The sequence below is a fragment of the Leuresthes tenuis genome, unplaced genomic scaffold (assembly GCF_036924035.1).
Source record: "Leuresthes tenuis unplaced genomic scaffold, fLeuTen1.0.hap1 SCAF_1, whole genome shotgun sequence".
Classification (NCBI taxonomy): Eukaryota; Metazoa; Chordata; class Actinopteri; order Atheriniformes; family Atherinopsidae; genus Leuresthes; species Leuresthes tenuis.
The window spans coordinates 1,545,946-1,564,779 of NW_027325355.1; the positions used below are offsets into that span (position 1 = coordinate 1,545,946).

At 46.5% G+C, this 18,834-nt stretch overlaps 44 pseudogenes; all 44 read right to left on the reverse strand.

Moving 5' to 3' along the window:
* Positions 1–29: 29 nt before the first annotated feature.
* On the reverse strand, positions 30–147 carry LOC140293382 (5S ribosomal RNA; annotated as a pseudogene).
* A 657-nt stretch (positions 148–804) lies between these two features.
* LOC140284365 (5S ribosomal RNA) lies at positions 805–923 on the reverse strand (annotated as a pseudogene).
* A 269-nt stretch (positions 924–1,192) lies between these two features.
* Positions 1,193–1,311, reverse strand: LOC140290385 (5S ribosomal RNA; annotated as a pseudogene).
* A 269-nt stretch (positions 1,312–1,580) lies between these two features.
* On the reverse strand, positions 1,581–1,699 carry LOC140299442 (5S ribosomal RNA; annotated as a pseudogene).
* Positions 1,700–1,971: 272 nt separating this feature from the next.
* LOC140294520 (5S ribosomal RNA) lies at positions 1,972–2,090 on the reverse strand (annotated as a pseudogene).
* A 269-nt stretch (positions 2,091–2,359) lies between these two features.
* Positions 2,360–2,478, reverse strand: LOC140294299 (5S ribosomal RNA; annotated as a pseudogene).
* A 266-nt stretch (positions 2,479–2,744) lies between these two features.
* Positions 2,745–2,863, reverse strand: LOC140294150 (5S ribosomal RNA; annotated as a pseudogene).
* Positions 2,864–3,131: 268 nt separating this feature from the next.
* LOC140289058 (5S ribosomal RNA) lies at positions 3,132–3,250 on the reverse strand (annotated as a pseudogene).
* A 266-nt stretch (positions 3,251–3,516) lies between these two features.
* LOC140292721 (5S ribosomal RNA) lies at positions 3,517–3,635 on the reverse strand (annotated as a pseudogene).
* A 269-nt stretch (positions 3,636–3,904) lies between these two features.
* Positions 3,905–4,023, reverse strand: LOC140299483 (5S ribosomal RNA; annotated as a pseudogene).
* A 269-nt stretch (positions 4,024–4,292) lies between these two features.
* LOC140294521 (5S ribosomal RNA) lies at positions 4,293–4,411 on the reverse strand (annotated as a pseudogene).
* A 269-nt stretch (positions 4,412–4,680) lies between these two features.
* On the reverse strand, positions 4,681–4,799 carry LOC140294300 (5S ribosomal RNA; annotated as a pseudogene).
* A 266-nt stretch (positions 4,800–5,065) lies between these two features.
* Positions 5,066–5,184, reverse strand: LOC140294151 (5S ribosomal RNA; annotated as a pseudogene).
* A 268-nt stretch (positions 5,185–5,452) lies between these two features.
* On the reverse strand, positions 5,453–5,571 carry LOC140289059 (5S ribosomal RNA; annotated as a pseudogene).
* Positions 5,572–5,837: 266 nt separating this feature from the next.
* Positions 5,838–5,956, reverse strand: LOC140292722 (5S ribosomal RNA; annotated as a pseudogene).
* Positions 5,957–6,225: 269 nt separating this feature from the next.
* Positions 6,226–6,344, reverse strand: LOC140292526 (5S ribosomal RNA; annotated as a pseudogene).
* Positions 6,345–6,616: 272 nt separating this feature from the next.
* Positions 6,617–6,735, reverse strand: LOC140300944 (5S ribosomal RNA; annotated as a pseudogene).
* Positions 6,736–7,004: 269 nt separating this feature from the next.
* LOC140295484 (5S ribosomal RNA) lies at positions 7,005–7,123 on the reverse strand (annotated as a pseudogene).
* A 269-nt stretch (positions 7,124–7,392) lies between these two features.
* Positions 7,393–7,511, reverse strand: LOC140294905 (5S ribosomal RNA; annotated as a pseudogene).
* A 269-nt stretch (positions 7,512–7,780) lies between these two features.
* On the reverse strand, positions 7,781–7,899 carry LOC140318202 (5S ribosomal RNA; annotated as a pseudogene).
* Positions 7,900–8,168: 269 nt separating this feature from the next.
* LOC140288886 (5S ribosomal RNA) lies at positions 8,169–8,287 on the reverse strand (annotated as a pseudogene).
* A 647-nt stretch (positions 8,288–8,934) lies between these two features.
* Positions 8,935–9,053, reverse strand: LOC140293516 (5S ribosomal RNA; annotated as a pseudogene).
* A 269-nt stretch (positions 9,054–9,322) lies between these two features.
* Positions 9,323–9,441, reverse strand: LOC140305249 (5S ribosomal RNA; annotated as a pseudogene).
* Positions 9,442–9,710: 269 nt separating this feature from the next.
* LOC140303969 (5S ribosomal RNA) lies at positions 9,711–9,829 on the reverse strand (annotated as a pseudogene).
* Positions 9,830–10,098: 269 nt separating this feature from the next.
* Positions 10,099–10,217, reverse strand: LOC140292528 (5S ribosomal RNA; annotated as a pseudogene).
* A 272-nt stretch (positions 10,218–10,489) lies between these two features.
* LOC140300966 (5S ribosomal RNA) lies at positions 10,490–10,608 on the reverse strand (annotated as a pseudogene).
* Positions 10,609–10,877: 269 nt separating this feature from the next.
* Positions 10,878–10,996, reverse strand: LOC140295485 (5S ribosomal RNA; annotated as a pseudogene).
* A 269-nt stretch (positions 10,997–11,265) lies between these two features.
* On the reverse strand, positions 11,266–11,384 carry LOC140294906 (5S ribosomal RNA; annotated as a pseudogene).
* A 269-nt stretch (positions 11,385–11,653) lies between these two features.
* LOC140318210 (5S ribosomal RNA) lies at positions 11,654–11,772 on the reverse strand (annotated as a pseudogene).
* A 269-nt stretch (positions 11,773–12,041) lies between these two features.
* Positions 12,042–12,160, reverse strand: LOC140288888 (5S ribosomal RNA; annotated as a pseudogene).
* Positions 12,161–12,807: 647 nt separating this feature from the next.
* Positions 12,808–12,926, reverse strand: LOC140293517 (5S ribosomal RNA; annotated as a pseudogene).
* Positions 12,927–13,195: 269 nt separating this feature from the next.
* On the reverse strand, positions 13,196–13,314 carry LOC140305257 (5S ribosomal RNA; annotated as a pseudogene).
* Positions 13,315–13,583: 269 nt separating this feature from the next.
* LOC140303979 (5S ribosomal RNA) lies at positions 13,584–13,702 on the reverse strand (annotated as a pseudogene).
* A 269-nt stretch (positions 13,703–13,971) lies between these two features.
* LOC140294330 (5S ribosomal RNA) lies at positions 13,972–14,090 on the reverse strand (annotated as a pseudogene).
* Positions 14,091–14,362: 272 nt separating this feature from the next.
* Positions 14,363–14,481, reverse strand: LOC140300977 (5S ribosomal RNA; annotated as a pseudogene).
* Positions 14,482–14,750: 269 nt separating this feature from the next.
* Positions 14,751–14,869, reverse strand: LOC140295486 (5S ribosomal RNA; annotated as a pseudogene).
* Positions 14,870–15,138: 269 nt separating this feature from the next.
* LOC140294907 (5S ribosomal RNA) lies at positions 15,139–15,257 on the reverse strand (annotated as a pseudogene).
* Positions 15,258–15,526: 269 nt separating this feature from the next.
* LOC140318217 (5S ribosomal RNA) lies at positions 15,527–15,645 on the reverse strand (annotated as a pseudogene).
* Positions 15,646–15,914: 269 nt separating this feature from the next.
* Positions 15,915–16,033, reverse strand: LOC140288889 (5S ribosomal RNA; annotated as a pseudogene).
* Positions 16,034–16,680: 647 nt separating this feature from the next.
* On the reverse strand, positions 16,681–16,799 carry LOC140293518 (5S ribosomal RNA; annotated as a pseudogene).
* A 269-nt stretch (positions 16,800–17,068) lies between these two features.
* LOC140270748 (5S ribosomal RNA) lies at positions 17,069–17,192 on the reverse strand (annotated as a pseudogene).
* Positions 17,193–17,461: 269 nt separating this feature from the next.
* On the reverse strand, positions 17,462–17,579 carry LOC140286994 (5S ribosomal RNA; annotated as a pseudogene).
* Positions 17,580–17,848: 269 nt separating this feature from the next.
* LOC140293384 (5S ribosomal RNA) lies at positions 17,849–17,966 on the reverse strand (annotated as a pseudogene).
* Positions 17,967–18,623: 657 nt separating this feature from the next.
* LOC140284368 (5S ribosomal RNA) lies at positions 18,624–18,742 on the reverse strand (annotated as a pseudogene).
* Between the last annotated feature and the right edge of the window lie 92 nt (positions 18,743–18,834).

Consider the following 18,834-nt stretch of genomic DNA (forward strand, 5'->3'; position numbering starts at 1 on the left):
GACATTCAGGTGGTCCAGAGAAGAGATAAAGCTTACAGCACCTGGTATTCCCAAGCAGTCTCCCACCCAAGTACTAACCAGGCCAACCGTGCTTGGCTTCCGAGATCAGACGAGGTCAGGCATATTGAGGGTGGTGTGGCCGTAAGCAACAATGTCTGTGACAAATGTGCATTATATAGGTACTGGAATCATACAGTTCCTCTATGTAACCAGATAATTGCCGAGAAAGGCTGATGTGTAGGGGGCACATCTTCTTCCCTGACGTTATTATTCTCTTCAGTTGAAAATGAGACTCTCAGATCACTTCGTGTCTGCCAACAAAGCAGCAGAAGCTGAAGATGACAAACTTCCTCATGTGTCACAGGGTGATCAGATGTTGCAACAAAAGACATGCAGGTGGTAGAGAGAAGAGAAAAAGCTTACAGCACCTGGTATTCCCAAGCAGTCTCCCATTGAAGTACGAACCAGGCCCAACCCTGCTTGGCTTCCAGGATAAGACAAGGTGGGGCTTATTCAGGGTGGTGTGGCCATAAGCAACAATGTTTGTTACAAATGTGAATTATATAGGTACTGGAATCATACACTTCCTCTATGAAACCAGATAATTGCCGAGAAAGGCTGATGTGTAGTGGGCATATCATCTTCTCTGATGTGATCATTCTCTTCAGCTGAAACTGAGACTCTCAGATCACTTCGTGTCTGCCAACAAAGCAGCAGCAGCTGAAGATGACCAACTTCCTCATGTGTCACAGGGTGATCAGACGTTGCAACAAAACACATGCAGGTGGTAGAGAGAAGAGAAAACGCTTACAGCACCTGGTATTCCCAAGCGGTCTCCCACCCAAGTACTAACCAGGCCCAACAATGCTTGGCTTCCGAGATCAGACGAGGTCAGGCAAATTCAGGGTGGTGTGGCCGTAAGTAACAATGTCTGTGACAAATGTGCATTATATAAGTACAGGAATCATACGGTTCCTCTATGTAACCAGATAATTGATGAGAAAGGCTGATGTGTAGTGGGCACATCTTCTTCCCTGACGAGATTATTCTCTTCAGCTGAAACTGAGATTCTCAGTTCACTTCGTGTCTTCCAACAAAGCAGCAGCAGCTGAAGATGACCAACTTCTTCACGTGTCACAGGGTGATCAGACGTTGCAACAAAAGACATGCAGGTGGTAGAGAGAAGAGAAAAAGCTTACAGCACCTGGTATTCCCAAGCTGTCTCCCATCCAAGTACTAACCAGGTACAACCCTGCTTGGCGTCCGAGATCAGACGAGGTCGGGCTTATTCAGGGTGGTGTGGCCGTAAGCAACAATATCTCTGACAAATGTGCATTATATAGGTACTTGAATCATACGGTTCCTCTATGCAACCAGATAATTGCCGAGAAAGGCTGATGTGTAGCGGGCAAATCATCTTCTCTGATGTGATCATTCTCTGCAACTGAAACTGAGACTCTCAGATCACTTCGTGTCTGCCAACAAAGCAGCAGAAGCTGAAGATGACCACCTTCCTCATGTGTCACAGGGTGATCAGACGTTGCAACAAAAGTTATGCAGGTGGTAGAGAGAAGAGAAAAAGCTTACAGCACCTGGTATTCCGAAGTGGTCTCCCATTCAAGTACTAACCAGGCCCAACCCTGCTTTTCTTCCAAGATCAGACGAGGTCGGGCATATTCAGGGTGGTGCGGCCGTAAGCAACAATAACTGTGACAAATGTGCATTATATAGGTACTGGAATCATACACTTCTTCTATGTAACCAGAGAATTGCAGAGAAAGGCTGACTTGTAGTGGGCACATCTTCTTCCCTGATGTGATTATTCTCTGCAGCTGAAACTGAGACTCTCAGATCACTTCGTGTCTGCCAACAAAGAAGCAGCAGCTGCTGAAGATGACCAACTTCCTCATGTGTCACAGGGTGATCAGACGTTGCAACAAAAGACATGCAGGTGGTAGAGAGAAGAGAAGAAGCTTACAGCACCTGGTATTCCCAAGCAGTCTCCCATCCAAGTACTAAGCAGGCTCAACCCTGTTTGGCTTCCGAGATCACACGAGGTTGGGCATATTCAGGGTGGTGTGGCCGTAAGTAACAATGTCTGTGACAAATGTGCATTATATAGGTACTGGAATCATACGGTTCCTCTATGCAACCAGATAATTGCCAAGAAAGGCTAACTTGTAGTGGGCACATCTTCTTCCCCGATGTGATTATTCTCTACAGCTGAAACTGAGACTCTCAGATCACTTCGTGTCTGCCAACAAAGCAGCAGCTGCTGAAGATGACCAACTTCCTCATGTGTCACAGGGTGATCAGACGTTGCAACAAAAGACATGCAGGTGGTAGAGAGAAGAGAAAAAGCTTACAGCACCTGGTATTCCCAAGCGGTCTCTCATCCAAGTACTAACCAGGGCCAACCCTCCTTGGCTTCTGAGAGCAGACGAGGTCAGACATATTCAGGGTGGTTGGGCCGTAAGCAACAATCTCTGTGACAAATGTGCATTATATAGGCAATGGAATCATATGGTTCCTCTATGTAACAAGATAATTGCCGAGAAAGGCTGATAAGTAGTGGAAACATCTTCCCTGACGTGATTATTCTCTCCAGCTGAAACTGAGACTCTCATATCACTTCGTGTCTGCCAACAAAGCAGCAGCAGCTGAAGATGACCAACTTCTTCATGTGTCACAGGGTGATCAGACGTTGCAACAAAAGACATGTAGGTGGTAGAGAGAAGAGAAAAAGCTTACAGCACCTGGTATTCGCAAGCGGTCTCCCATTCAAGTACTAACCAGGTCCAACCCTGCTTGGGTTCTTAGATCAGACGAGGTCGGGCATATTCAGGGTGGTGTGGCCGTAAGTAACATTATCTGTGACAAATGTGCATTATATAGGTACTGGAATCATACGGTTCCTCTATGCAACCAGATAATTGCCAAGAAAGGCTGATATGTAGTGGGCACATCTTGTTCCCTGACGTGATAATTTTCTCCAGCTGAAAATGAGACTCTCAGATCACTTCGTGTCTGCAAAAAAGCAGCAGAAAATGAAGATGACCAACTTCCTCATGTGTCACAGGGTGATCATACGTTGCAACAAAAGACATGCAGGTGGTTGAGAGAAGAGAAAAAGCTTACAGCACCTGATAATCCCAAGGGGTCTCCCATCCAAGTACTAAACAGGCCCAACCCTAATTGGCTTCCAAGATCAGACGAGGTCGGGCATATTCAGGGTGGTGTGGCCGTAAACAACCATGTCTGTGACAAATATAAATTGTATAGGTACAGGAATCATACGGTTCCTCTATATAACCAGATAATTGCCAAGAAAGGCTGACTTGTAGTGAGCACATCTTCTTCCCTGACGTGATCATTCTCTTCAGCTGAAACTGAGACTCTCAGATCACTTCATGTCTGCCAACAAAGCAGCAGCTGAAGATGACCAACTTCCTCATGTGTCACAGGGCGATCAGACATTGCAGAAAAAGACATGCAGGTGGTAGAGAGAAGAGAAAAAGCTTACAGCACCTGGTATTCCCAAGCGGTCTAACATTCAAGTACTAACCAGGCCCAACCCTGCTTGGGTTCCGAGATTAGACGAGGTCGGGCATATTCAGGGTGGTGTGGCCGTAAGTAACAATGTCTGTGACAAATGTGCATTATATAGGTACTGGAATCATACGGTTCCTCTATGCAACCAGATAATTGCCGAAAAAGGCTGACTTGTAGTGGGTTCATCTTCTTCCCTGATGTGATTATTCTCTGGTACTGAAACTGAGACTCTCAGATCACTTTGTGTCTGCCAACAAAGCAGCAGCAGCTGAAGATGACCAACTTCCTCATGTGTCACAGGGCGATCAGACATTGCAACAAAAGACATGCAGGTGGTAAAGAGAAGAGAAAAAGCCTACAGCACCTGGTATTCCCAAGCGGTCTCCCATTCAAGTACTAACCAGGCCAAACCCTGCTTGGCTTCCGAGATCAGATGAGGTCGGGCTTATTCAGGGTGGTGTGGCCGTAAGCAACAATGTCTGTGACAAATGTGCATTATATAGGTACTGGAATCATACGGTTCCTCTATGCAACCAGATAATTGCCAAGAAAGGCTAACTTGTAGTGGGCACATCTTCTTCCCCGATGTGATTATTCTCTACAGCTGAAACTGAGACTCTCAGATCACTTCGTGTCTGCCAACAAAGCAGCAGCTGCTGAAGATGACCAACTTCCTCATGTGTCACAGGGTGATCAGACGTTGCAACAAAAGACATGCAGGTGGTAGAGAGAAGAGAAGAAGCTTACAGCACCTGGTATTCCCAAGCAGTCTCCCATCCAAGTACTAAGCAGGCTCAACCCTGTTTGGCTTCCGAGATCACACGAGGTTGGGCATATTCAGGGTGGTGTGGCCGTAAGTAACAATGTCTGTGACAAATGTGCATTATATAGGTACTGGAATCATACGGTTCCTCTATGCAACCAGATAATTGCCAAGAAAGGCTAACTTGTAGTGGGCACATCTTCTTCCCCGATGTGATTATTCTCTACAGCTGAAACTGAGACTCTCAGATCACTTCGTGTCTGCCAACAAAGCAGCAGCTGCTGAAGATGACCAACTTCCTCATGTGTCACAGGGTGATCAGACGTTGCAACAAAAGACATGCAGGTGGTAGAGAGAAGAGAAAAAGCTTACAGCACCTGGTATTCCCAAGCGGTCTCTCATCCAAGTACTAACCAGGGCCAACCCTCCTTGGCTTCTGAGAGCAGACGAGGTCAGACATATTCAGGGTGGTTGGGCCGTAAGCAACAATCTCTGTGACAAATGTGCATTATATAGGCAATGGAATCATATGGTTCCTCTATGTAACAAGATAATTGCCGAGAAAGGCTGATAAGTAGTGGAAACATCTTCCCTGACGTGATTATTCTCTCCAGCTGAAACTGAGACTCTCATATCACTTCGTGTCTGCCAACAAAGCAGCAGCAGCTGAAGATGACCAACTTCTTCATGTGTCACAGGGTGATCAGACGTTGCAACAAAAGACATGTAGGTGGTAGAGAGAAGAGAAAAAGCTTACAGCACCTGGTATTCGCAAGCGGTCTCCCATTCAAGTACTAACCAGGTCCAACCCTGCTTGGGTTCTTAGATCAGACGAGGTCGGGCATATTCAGGGTGGTGTGGCCGTAAGTAACATTATCTGTGACAAATGTGCATTATATAGGTACTGGAATCATACGGTTCCTCTATGCAACCAGATAATTGCCAAGAAAGGCTGATATGTAGTGGGCACATCTTGTTCCCTGACGTGATAATTTTCTCCAGCTGAAAATGAGACTCTCAGATCACTTCGTGTCTGCAAAAAAGCAGCAGAAAATGAAGATGACCAACTTCCTCATGTGTCACAGGGTGATCATACGTTGCAACAAAAGACATGCAGGTGGTTGAGAGAAGAGAAAAAGCTTACAGCACCTGATAATCCCAAGGGGTCTCCCATCCAAGTACTAAACAGGCCCAACCCTAATTGGCTTCCAAGATCAGACGAGGTCGGGCATATTCAGGGTGGTGTGGCCGTAAACAACCATGTCTGTGACAAATATAAATTGTATAGGTACAGGAATCATACGGTTCCTCTATATAACCAGATAATTGCCAAGAAAGGCTGACTTGTAGTGAGCACATCTTCTTCCCTGACGTGATCATTCTCTTCAGCTGAAACTGAGACTCTCAGATCACTTCATGTCTGCCAACAAAGCAGCAGCTGAAGATGACCAACTTCCTCATGTGTCACAGGGCGATCAGACATTGCAGAAAAAGACATGCAGGTGGTAGAGAGAAGAGAAAAAGCTTACAGCACCTGGTATTCCCAAGCGGTCTAACATTCAAGTACTAACCAGGCCCAACCCTGCTTGGGTTCCGAGATTAGACGAGGTCGGGCATATTCAGGGTGGTGTGGCCGTAAGTAACAATGTCTGTGACAAATGTGCATTATATAGGTACTGGAATCATACGGTTCCTCTATGCAACCAGATAATTGCCGAAAAAGGCTGACTTGTAGTGGGTTCATCTTCTTCCCTGATGTGATTATTCTCTGGTACTGAAACTGAGACTCTCAGATCACTTTGTGTCTGCCAACAAAGCAGCAGCAGCTGAAGATGACCAACTTCCTCATGTGTCACAGGGCGATCAGACATTGCAACAAAAGACATGCAGGTGGTAGAGAGAAGAGAAAAAGCTTACAGCACCTGGTGTTCCCAAGCTGTCTCCCATCCAAGTACTAACCAGGTACAACCCTGTTTGGCGTCCGAGATCAGACGAGGTCGGGCTTATTCAGGGTGGTGTGGCCGTAAGCAACAATGTCTCTGACAAATGTGCATTATATAGGTACTGGAATCATACGGTTCCTCTATGCAACCAGATAATTGCTGAGAAAGGCTGATGTGTAGCGCGCAAATCATCTTCTCTGATGTGATCATTCTCTGCAACTGAAACTGAGACTCTCAGATCACTTTGTGTCTGCCAACAAAGCAGCAGCAGTAACTGAAGATGACCAACTTCCTCATGTGTCACAGGGTGATCAGACGTTGCAACAAAAGACATGCAGGTGGTAGAGAGAAGAGAAGAAGCTTACAGCACCTTGTATTCCCAAGCGGTCTCCCATCCAAGTACTAACCAGCCCCAACCCTGCTTGGCTTCCGAGATCAGACGAGGTCGGGCATATTCAGGGTGGTGTGGCCGTAAGCGACAATTTCTGTGACAAATGTGCATTATATAGGTAATGGAGTCATACGGTTCCTCTATGTAACCAGATAATTGCCGAGAAAGGCTGATGTGTAGTGGGCACATCTTGTTCCCTGACGTGATAATTCTCTCCAGCTGAAAATGAGACTCTCAGATCACTTTGTGTCTGCCAACAAAGCAGCAGAAGCTGAAGATGACCAACTTCCTCATGTGTCACAGGGTGATCAGACGTTGCAACAAAAGACATGCAGGTGGTAGAGAGAAGAGAAAAAGCTTACAGCACCTGGTATTCCAAAGCAGTCTCCCATCTAAGTACTAACCAGGCCCAACCGTGCTTGGCTTCCGTGATCGGACAAGGTCGGATATGTTGAGGGTGGTGTGGCCGTAAGCAACAAAGTCTGTGACAAATGTGCATTATATTGGTACTGGAATCATACAGTTCCTCTATGTAACCAGATAATTGCCGAGAAAGGCTGATGTGTAGTGGGCATATCTTCTTCCCTGATGTGATTATTCTCTCCAGCTGAAACTGAGACTCTCAGATCACTTCGTGTCTGCCAACAAAGCAGCAGCAGCTGAAGATGACCAACTTCTTCACGTGTCACAGGGTGATCAGACGTTGCAACAAAAGACATGCAGGTGGTAGAGAGAAGAGAAAAAGCTTACAGCACCTGGTATTCCCAAGCTGTCTCCCATCCAAGTACTAAGCAGGCTCAACCCTGCTTGGCTTCCGAGATCAGACAAGGTCGGGCATGTTCAGGGTAGTGTGGCCGTAAGAAACAATGTGTCTGACAAATGTGCATTATATAAGTACAGGAATCATACGGTTCCTCTATGTAACCAGATAATTGCTGAGAAAGGCTGATGTGTAGTGGGCACATCTTCTTCCCTGACGTGATTATTCTCTTCAGCTGAAACTGAGACTCGCAGATCACTTCGTGTCTTCCAACAAAGCAGCAGCAGCTGAAGATGGCCAACTTTCTCATGTGTCACAGGGTGATCAGACGTTGCAACAAAAGACATGCAGGTTGTAGAGAGAAGAGAAAATGCTTACAGCACCTGGTATTCCCAAGCAGTCTCCCATTAAAGTACTAACCAGGCCCAACCCTCCTTGGCTTCCGAGATCAGACGAGGTCGGGCTTATTCAGGGTGGTATGGCCGTAAGGAACAATTTCTGTGACAAATGTGCATTATATAGGTACTGGAATCATACAATTCCTCTATGTAACCAGATAATTGCAGAGAAAGGCTGACTTGTTATGGGCACATCTTCTTCCCTGATGTGATTATTCTCTGCAGCTGAAACTGAGACTCTCAGATCACTTCGTGTCTGCCAACAAAGCAGCAGCAGCTGAAGATGACCAACTTCCTCATGTGTCACAGGGGGATCAGACGTTGCAACAAAAGACATGCAGGTGGTCGAGAGAAGAGAAAAAGCTTACAGCTCCTGGTATTCCCAAGCGGTCTCCCATTTAAGTACTAACCAGGCCCAACCCTCCTTGGCTTCCGAGATAAGACGAGGTCGGGCATGTTCAGGGTGGTGTGGCCGTAAGCAACAATGTCTGTGACAAATGTGCATTATATAGGTACTGGAATCATACGGTTCCTCTATGTAACCAGATAATTGCAGAGAAAAGCTGACTTGTAGTGGGCACATCTTCTTCCCTGACGTGATTATTCTCTGCAGCTGAAACTGAGACTCTCAGATCACTTCGTGTCTGCCAACAAAGCAGCAGCAGCTGAAGATGACCAACTTCCTCATGTGTCACAGGGTGATCAGACGTTGCAACAAAAGACATGCAGGTGGTAGAGAGAAGAGAAAAAGCTTAAAGCACCTGGTATTCCCAGGCAGTCTACCTTCCAAGTACTAACCAGGCCCAAACCTGCTTGGCTTCCGAGATCGTGCTTATTCAGGGTGGTGTGGCTGTAAGCAACAATATATGTGACAAATGTGCCTTATATAAGTACTGGAATCATACACTTCCTCTATGTAACCAGATAATTGCCGAGAAAGGCTGACTTGTAGTGGGCACATCTTCTTCCCTGATGTGATTATTCTCTGCAGCTGAAACTGAGACTCTCAGATCACTTTGTGTCTGCCAACAAAGCAGCAGCAGCTGAAGATGACCAACTTCCTCATGTGTCACAGGGTGATCAGACGTTGCAACAAAAGACATGCAGGTGGTAGAGAGAAGAGAAAAAGCTTACAGCACCTGGTATTCCAAAGCAGTCTCCCATGTAAGTACTAACCAGGCCCAACCGTGCTTGGCTTCCGAGATCGGACAAGGTCGGATATGTTGAGGGTGGTGTGGCCGTAAGCAACAAAGTCTGTGACAAATGTGCATTATATTGGTACTGGAATCATACAGTTCCTCTATGTAACCAGATAATTGCCGAGAAAGGCTGATGTGTAGTGGGCATATCTTCTTCCCTGATGTGATTATTCTCTCCAGCTGAAACTGAGACTCTCAGATCACTTTGTGTCTGCCAACAAAGCAGCAGCAGCTGAAGATGACCAACTTCCTCATGTGTCACAGGGTGATCAGACGTTGCAACAAAAGACATGCAGGTGGTAGAGAGAAGAGAAAAAGCTTACAGCACCTGGTATTCCCAAGCAGTCTCCCATTAAAGTACTAACCAGGCCCAACCCTCCTTGGCTACCGAGATCAGACGAGGTCGGGCATGTTCAGGGTGGTGTGGCCGTAAGCAACAATGTCTGTGACAAATGTGCATTATATAGGTACTGGAATCATACGGTTCCTCTATGTAACCAGATAATTGCCGAGAAAGGCTGACTTGTAGTGGGCAAATCTTCTTCCCTCATGTGATTATTCTCTGCAGCTGAAACTGAGACTCTCAGATCACTTCGTGTCTACCAACAAAGCAGCAGCAGCTGAAGATGACCAACTTCCTCATGTGTCACAGGGTGATCAGACGTTGCAACAAAAGACATGCAGGTGGTAGAGAGAAGAGAAAAAGCTTACAGCACCTGGTGTTCCCAAGAGGTCTCCCATCCAAGTACTAACCAGGTACAACCCTGTTTGGCGTCCGAGATCAGACGAGGTCGGGCATGTTCAGGGTGGTGTGGCCGTAAGCAACAATGTCTCTGACAAATGTGCATTATATAGGTACTGGAATCATACGGTTCCTCTATGTAACCAGATAATTGCCGAGAAAAGCTGATAAGTAGTGGGCACATCTTCTTCCCTGACGTGATTATTCTCTCGAGCTGAAACTGAGACTCTCAGATCACTTTGTGTCTGCCAACAAAGCAGCGGCAGCTGAAGATGACCAACTTCCTCATGTGTCACAGGGTGATCAGACGTTGCAACAAAAGACATGCAGGTGGTAGAGAGAAGAGAAAAAGCTTACAGCACCTGGTGTTCCCAAGCTGTCTCCCATCCAAGTACTAACCAGGTACAACCCTGTTTGGCGTCCGAGATCAGACGAGGTCGGGCTTATTCAGGGTGGTGTGGCCGTAAGCAACAATGTCTCTGACAAATGTGCATTATATAGGTACTGGAATCATACGGTTCCTCTATGCAACCAGATAATTGCTGAGAAAGGCTGATGTGTAGCGCGCAAATCATCTTCTCTGATGTGATCATTCTCTGCAACTGAAACTGAGACTCTCAGATCACTTTGTGTCTGCCAACAAAGCAGCAGCAGTAACTGAAGATGACCAACTTCCTCATGTGTCACAGGGTGATCAGACGTTGCAACAAAAGACATGCAGGTGGTAGAGAGAAGAGAAGAAGCTTACAGCACCTTGTATTCCCAAGCGGTCTCCCATCCAAGTACTAACCAGCCCCAACCCTGCTTGGCTTCCGAGATCAGACGAGGTCGGGCATATTCAGGGTGGTGTGGCCGTAAGCGACAATTTCTGTGACAAATGTGCATTATATAGGTAATGGAGTCATACGGTTCCTCTATGTAACCAGATAATTGCCGAGAAAGGCTGATGTGTAGTGGGCACATCTTGTTCCCTGACGTGATAATTCTCTCCAGCTGAAAATGAGACTCTCAGATCACTTTGTGTCTGCCAACAAAGCAGCAGAAGCTGAAGATGACCAACTTCCTCATGTGTCACAGGGTGATCAGACGTTGCAACAAAAGACATGCAGGTGGTAGAGAGAAGAGAAAAAGCTTACAGCACCTGGTATTCCAAAGCAGTCTCCCATCTAAGTACTAACCAGGCCCAACCGTGCTTGGCTTCCGTGATCGGACAAGGTCGGATATGTTGAGGGTGGTGTGGCCGTAAGCAACAAAGTCTGTGACAAATGTGCATTATATTGGTACTGGAATCATACAGTTCCTCTATGTAACCAGATAATTGCCGAGAAAGGCTGATGTGTAGTGGGCATATCTTCTTCCCTGATGTGATTATTCTCTCCAGCTGAAACTGAGACTCTCAGATCACTTCGTGTCTGCCAACAAAGCAGCAGCAGCTGAAGATGACCAACTTCTTCACGTGTCACAGGGTGATCAGACGTTGCAACAAAAGACATGCAGGTGGTAGAGAGAAGAGAAAAAGCTTACAGCACCTGGTATTCCCAAGCTGTCTCCCATCCAAGTACTAAGCAGGCTCAACCCTGCTTGGCTTCCGAGATCAGACAAGGTCGGGCATGTTCAGGGTAGTGTGGCCGTAAGAAACAATGTGTCTGACAAATGTGCATTATATAAGTACAGGAATCATACGGTTCCTCTATGTAACCAGATAATTGCTGAGAAAGGCTGATGTGTAGTGGGCACATCTTCTTCCCTGACGTGATTATTCTCTTCAGCTGAAACTGAGACTCTCAGATCACTTCGTGTCTTCCAACAAAGCAGCAGCAGCTGAAGATGGCCAACTTTCTCATGTGTCACAGGGTGATCAGACGTTGCAACAAAAGACATGCAGGTTGTAGAGAGAAGAGAAAATGCTTACAGCACCTGGTATTCCCAAGCAGTCTCCCATTAAAGTACTAACCAGGCCCAACCCTCCTTGGCTTCCGAGATCAGACGAGGTCGGGCTTATTCAGGGTGGTATGGCCGTAAGGAACAATTTCTGTGACAAATGTGCATTATATAGGTACTGGAATCATACAATTCCTCTATGTAACCAGATAATTGCAGAGAAAGGCTGACTTGTTATGGGCACATCTTCTTCCCTGATGTGATTATTCTCTGCAGCTGAAACTGAGACTCTCAGATCACTTCGTGTCTGCCAACAAAGCAGCAGCAGCTGAAGATGACCAACTTCCTCATGTGTCACAGGGGGATCAGACGTTGCAACAAAAGACATGCAGGTGGTCGAGAGAAGACAAAAAGCTTACAGCTCCTGGTATTCCCAAGCGGTCTCCCATTTAAGTACTAACCAGGCCCAACCCTCCTTGGCTTCCGAGATAAGACGAGGTCGGGCATGTTCAGGGTGGTGTGGCCGTAAGCAACAATGTCTGTGACAAATGTGCATTATATAGGTACTGGAATCATACGGTTCCTCTATGTAACCAGATAATTGCAGAGAAAAGCTGACTTGTAGTGGGCACATCTTCTTCCCTGACGTGATTATTCTCTGCAGCTGAAACTGAGACTCTCAGATCACTTCGTGTCTGCCAACAAAGCAGCAGCAGCTGAAGATGACCAACTTCCTCATGTGTCACAGGGTGATCAGACGTTGCAACAAAAGACATGCAGGTGGTAGAGAGAAGAGAAAAAGCTTAAAGCACCTGGTATTCCCAGGCAGTCTACCTTCCAAGTACTAACCAGGCCCAAACCTGCTTGGCTTCCGAGATCGTGCTTATTCAGGGTGGTGTGGCTGTAAGCAACAATATATGTGACAAATGTGCCTTATATAAGTACTGGAATCATACACTTCCTCTATGTAACCAGATAATTGCCGAGAAAGGCTGACTTGTAGTGGGCACATCTTCTTCCCTGATGTGATTATTCTCTGCAGCTGAAACTGAGACTCTCAGATCACTTTGTGTCTGCCAACAAAGCAGCAGCAGCTGAAGATGACCAACTTCCTCATGTGTCACAGGGTGATCAGACGTTGCAACAAAAGACATGCAGGTGGTAGAGAGAAGAGAAAAAGCTTACAGCACCTGGTATTCCAAAGCAGTCTCCCATGTAAGTACTAACCAGGCCCAACCGTGCTTGGCTTCCGAGATCGGACAAGGTCGGATATGTTGAGGGTGGTGTGGCCGTAAGCAACAAAGTCTGTGACAAATGTGCATTATATTGGTACTGGAATCATACAGTTCCTCTATGTAACCAGATAATTGCCGAGAAAGGCTGATGTGTAGTGGGCATATCTTCTTCCCTGATGTGATTATTCTCTCCAGCTGAAACTGAGACTCTCAGATCACTTTGTGTCTGCCAACAAAGCAGCAGCAGCTGAAGATGACCAACTTCCTCATGTGTCACAGGGTGATCAGACGTTGCAACAAAAGACATGCAGGTGGTAGAGAGAAGAGAAAAAGCTTACAGCACCTGGTATTCCCAAGCAGTCTCCCATTAAAGTACTAACCAGGCCCAACCCTCCTTGGCTACCGAGATCAGACGAGGTCGGGCATGTTCAGGGTGGTGTGGCCGTAAGCAACAATGTCTGTGACAAATGTGCATTATATAGGTACTGGAATCATACGGTTCCTCTATGTAACCAGATAATTGCCGAGAAAGGCTGACTTGTAGTGGGCAAATCTTATTCCCTCATGTGATTATTCTCTGCAGCTGAAACTGAGACTCTCAGATCACTTCGTGTCTACCAACAAAGCAGCAGCAGCTGAAGATGACCAACTTCCTCATGTGTCACAGGGTGATCAGACGTTGCAACAAAAGACATGCAGGTGGTAGAGAGAAGAGAAAAAGCTTACAGCACCTGGTGTTCCCAAGAGGTCTCCCATCCAAGTACTAACCAGGTACAACCCTGTTTGGCGTCCGAGATCAGACGAGGTCGGGCATGTTCAGGGTGGTGTGGCCGTAAGCAACAATGTCTCTGACAAATGTGCATTATATAGGTACTGGAATCATACGGTTCCTCTATGTAACCAGATAATTGCCGAGAAAAGCTGATAAGTAGTGGGCACATCTTCTTCCCTGACGTGATTATTCTCTCGAGCTGAAACTGAGACTCTCAGATCACTTTGTGTCTGCCAACAAAGCAGCAGCAGCTGAAGATGACCAACTTCCTCATGTGTCACAGGGTGATCAGACGTTGCAACAAAAGACATGCAGGTGGTAGAGAGAAGAGAAAAAACTTACAGCACCTGGTGTTCCCAAGCTGTCTCCCATCCAAGTACTAACCAGGTACAACCCTGTTTGGCGTCCGAGATCAGACGAGGTCGGGCTTATTCAGGGTGGTGTGGCCGTAAGCAACAATGTCTCTGACAAATGTGCATTATATAGGTACTGGAATCATACGGTTCCTCTATGCAACCAGATAATTGCTGAGAAAGGCTGATGTGTAGCGCGCAAATCATCTTCTCTGATGTGATCATTCTCTGCAACTGAAACTGAGACTCTCAGATCACTTTGTGTCTGCCAACAAAGCAGCAGCAGTAACTGAAGATGACCAACTTCCTCATGTGTCACAGGGTGATCAGACGTTGCAACAAAAGACATGCAGGTGGTAGAGAGAAGAGAAGAAGCTTACAGCACCTTGTATTCCCAAGCGGTCTCCCATCCAAGTACTAACCAGCCCCAACCCTGCTTGGCTTCCGAGATCAGACGAGGTCGGGCATATTCAGGGTGGTGTGGCCGTAAGCGACAATTTCTGTGACAAATGTGCATTATATAGGTAATGGAGTCATACGGTTCCTCTATGTAACCAGATAATTGCCGAGAAAGGCTGATGTGTAGTGGGCACATCTTGTTCCCTGACGTGATAATTCTCTCCAGCTGAAAATGAGACTCTCAGATCACTTTGTGTCTGCCAACAAAGCAGCAGAAGCTGAAGATGACCAACTTCCTCATGTGTCACAGGGTGATCAGACGTTGCAACAAAAGACATGCAGGTGGTAGAGAGAAGAGAAAAAGCTTACAGCACCTGGTATTCCAAAGCAGTCTCCCATCTAAGTACTAACCAGGCCCAACCGTGCTTGGCTTCCGTGATCGGACAAGGTCGGATATGTTGAGGGTGGTGTGGCCGTAAGCAACAAAGTCTGTGACAAATGTGCATTATATTGGTACTGGAATCATACAGTTCCTCTATGTAACCAGATAATTGCAGAGAAAGGCTGATGTGTAGTGGGCATATCTTCTTCCCTGATGTGATTATTCTCTCCAGCTGAAACTGAGACTCTCAGATCACTTCGTGTCTGCCAACAAAGCAGCAGCAGCTGAAGATGACCAACTTCTTCACGTGTCACAGGGTGATCAGACGTTGCAACAAAAGACATGCAGGTGGTAGAGAGAAGAGAAAAAGCTTACAGCACCTGGTATTCCCAAGCTGTCTCCCATCCAAGTACTAAGCAGGCTCAACCCTGCTTGGCTTCCGAGATCAGACAAGGTCGGGCATGTTCAGGGTAGTGTGGCCGTAAGAAACAATGTGTCTGACAAATGTGCATTATATAAGTACAGGAATCATACGGTTCCTCTATGTAACCAGATAATTGCTGAGAAAGGCTGATGTGTAGTGGGCACATCTTCTTCCCTGACGTGATTATTCTCTTCAGCTGAAACTGAGACTCTCAGATCACTTCGTGTCTTCCAACAAAGCAGCAGCAGCTGAAGATGGCCAACTTTCTCATGTGTCACAGGGTGATCAGACGTTGCAACAAAAGACATGCAGGTTGTAGAGAGAAGAGAAAATGCTTACAGCACCTGGTATTCCCAAGCAGTCTCCCATTAAAGTACTAACCAGGCCCAACCCTCCTTGGCTTCCGAGATCAGACGAGGTCGGGCTTATTCAGGGTGGTATGGCCGTAAGGAACAATTTCTGTGACAAATGTGCATTATATAGGTACTGGAATCATACAATTCCTCTATGTAACCAGATAATTGCAGAGAAAGGCTGACTTGTTATGGGCACATCTTCTTCCCTGATGTGATTATTCTCTGCAGCTGAAACTGAGACTCTCAGATCACTTCGTGTCTGCCAACAAAGCAGCAGCAGCTGAAGATGACCAACTTCCTCATGTGTCACAGGGGGATCAGACGTTGCAACAAAAGACATGCAGGTGATCGAGAGAAGACAAAAAGCTTACAGCTCCTGGTATTCCCAAGCGGTCTCCCATTTAAGTACTAACCAGGCCCAACCCTCCTTGGCTTCCGAGATAAGACGAGGTCGGGCATGTTCAGGGTGGTGTGGCCGTAAGCAACAATGTCTGTGACAAATGTGCATTATATAGGTACTGGAATCATACGGTTCCTCTATGTAACCAGATAATTGCAGAGAAAAGCTGACTTGTAGTGGGCACATCTTCTTCCCTGACGTGATTATTCTCTGCAGCTGAAACTGAGACTCTCAGATCACTTCGTGTCTGCCAACAAAGCAGCAGCAGCTGAAGATGACCAACTTCCTCATGTGTCACAGGGTGATCAGACGTTGCAACAAAAGACATGCAGGTGGTAGAGAGAAGAGAAAAAGCTTAAAGCACCTGGTATTCCCAGGCAGTCTACCTTCCAAGTACTAACCAGGCCCAAACCTGCTTGGCTTCCGAGATCGTGCTTATTCAGGGTGGTGTGGCTGTAAGCAACAATATATGTGACAAATGTGCCTTATATAAGTACTGGAATCATACACTTCCTCTATGTAACCAGATAATTGCCGAGAAAGGCTGACTTGTAGTGGGCACATCTTCTTCCCTGATGTGATTATTCTCTGCAGCTGAAACTGAGACTCTCAGATCACTTTGTGTCTGCCAACAAAGCAGCAGCAGCTGAAGATGACCAACTTCCTCATGTGTCACAGGGTGATCAGACGTTGCAACAAAAGACATGCAGGTGGTAGAGAGAAGAGAAAAAGCTTACAGCACCTGGTATTCCAAAGCAGTCTCCCATGTAAGTACTAACCAGGCCCAACCGTGCTTGGCTTCCGAGATCGGACAAGGTCGGATATGTTGAGGGTGGTGTGGCCGTAAGCAACAAAGTCTGTGACAAATGTGCATTATATTGGTACTGGAATCATACAGTTCCTCTATGTAACCAGATAATTGCCGAGAAAGGCTGATGTGTAGTGGGCATATCTTCTTCCCTGATGTGATTATTCTCTCCAGCTGAAACTGAGACTCTCAGATCACTTTGTGTCTGCCAACAAAGCAGCAGCAGCTGAAGATGACCAACTTCCTCATGTGTCACAGGGTGATCAGACGTTGCAACAAAAGACATGCAGGTGGTAGAGAGAAGAGAAAAAGCTTACAGCACCTGGTATTCCCAAGCAGTCTCCCACCCAAGTACTAACCAGGCACAACCCCGCTTGGCTTCCGAGATCGGACGAGGTCGGGCATATTATATTCAGGGTGGTGTGGCCGTAAGCGACAATCTCTGTGACAAATGTGCATTATATAGGTACTGGAATCATACGGTTCCTCTATGTAACCAGATAATTGCAGAGAAAGGCTTATGTGTAGTGGGCACATCTTCTTCCCTGACGTGATTATTCTCTGCAGCTGAAACTGAGACTCTCAGATCACTTCGTGTCTGCCAACAAAGCAGCAGAAGCTGAAGATGACCAACTTCCTCATGTGTCACAGGGTGATCAGACGTTGCAACAAAAGACATTCAGGTGGTCCAGAGAAGAGATAAAGCTTACAGCACCTGGTATTCCCAAGTGGTCTCCCACCCAAGTACTAACCAGGCCAACCGTGCTTGGCTTCCGAGATCAGACGAGGTCAGGCATGTTCAGGGTGGTGTTGCCGTAAGCGACAATGTCTGTGACAAATGTGCATTATATAGGTACTGGAATCATACGGTTCCTCTATGTAACCAGATAATTGCCGAGAAAGGCTTATGTGTAGTGGGCACATCTTCTTCCCTGACGTGATTATTCTCTGCAGCTGAAACTGAGACTCTCAGATCACTTCGTGTCTGCAAACAAAGCAGCAGAAGCTGAAGATGACCAACTTCCTCATGTGTCACAGGGTGATCAGACGTTGCAACAAAAGACATTCAGGTGGTCCAGAGAAGAGATAAAGCTTACAGCACCTGGTATTCCCAAGCAGTCTCCCACCCAAGTACTAACCAGGCCAACCGTGCTTGGCTTCCGAGATCAGACGAGGTCAGGCATATTGAGGGTGGTGTGGCCGTAAGCAACAATGTCTGTGACAAATGTGCATTATATAGGTACTGGAATCATACAGTTCCTCTATGTAACCAGATAATTGCCGAGAAAGGCTGATGTGTAGGGGGCACATCTTCTTCCCTGACGTTATTATTCTCTTCAGTTGAAAATGAGACTCTCAGATCACTTCGTGTCTGCCAACAAAGCAGCAGAAGCTGAAGATGACAAACTTCCTCATGTGTCACAGGGTGATCAGATGTTGCAACAAAAGACATGCAGGTGGTAGAGAGAAGAGAAAAAGCTTACAGCACCTGGTATTCCCAAGCAGTCTCCCATTGAAGTACGAACCAGGCCCAACCCTGCTTGGCTTCCAGGATAAGACAAGGTGGGGCTTATTCAGGGTGGTGTGGCCATAAGCAACAATGTTTGTTACAAATGTGAATTATATAGGTACTGGAATCATACACTTCCTCTATGAAACCAGATAATTGCCGAGAAAGGCTGATGTGTAGTGGGCATATCATCTTCTCTGATGTGATCATTCTCTTCAGCTGAAACTGAGACTCTCAGATCACTTCGTGTCTGCCAACAAAGCAGCAGCAGCTGAAGATGACCAACTTCCTCATGTGTCACAGGGTGATCAGACGTTGCAACAAAACACATGCAGGTGGTAGAGAGAAGAGAAAACGCTTACAGCACCTGGTATTCCCAAGCGGTCTCCCACCCAAGTACTAACCAGGCCCAACAATGCTTGGCTTCCGAGATCAGACGAGGTCAGGCAAATTCAGGGTGGTGTGGCCGTAAGTAACAATGTCTGTGACAAATGTGCATTATATAAGTACAGGAATCATACGGTTCCTCTATGTAACCAGATAATTGATGAGAAAGGCTGATGTGT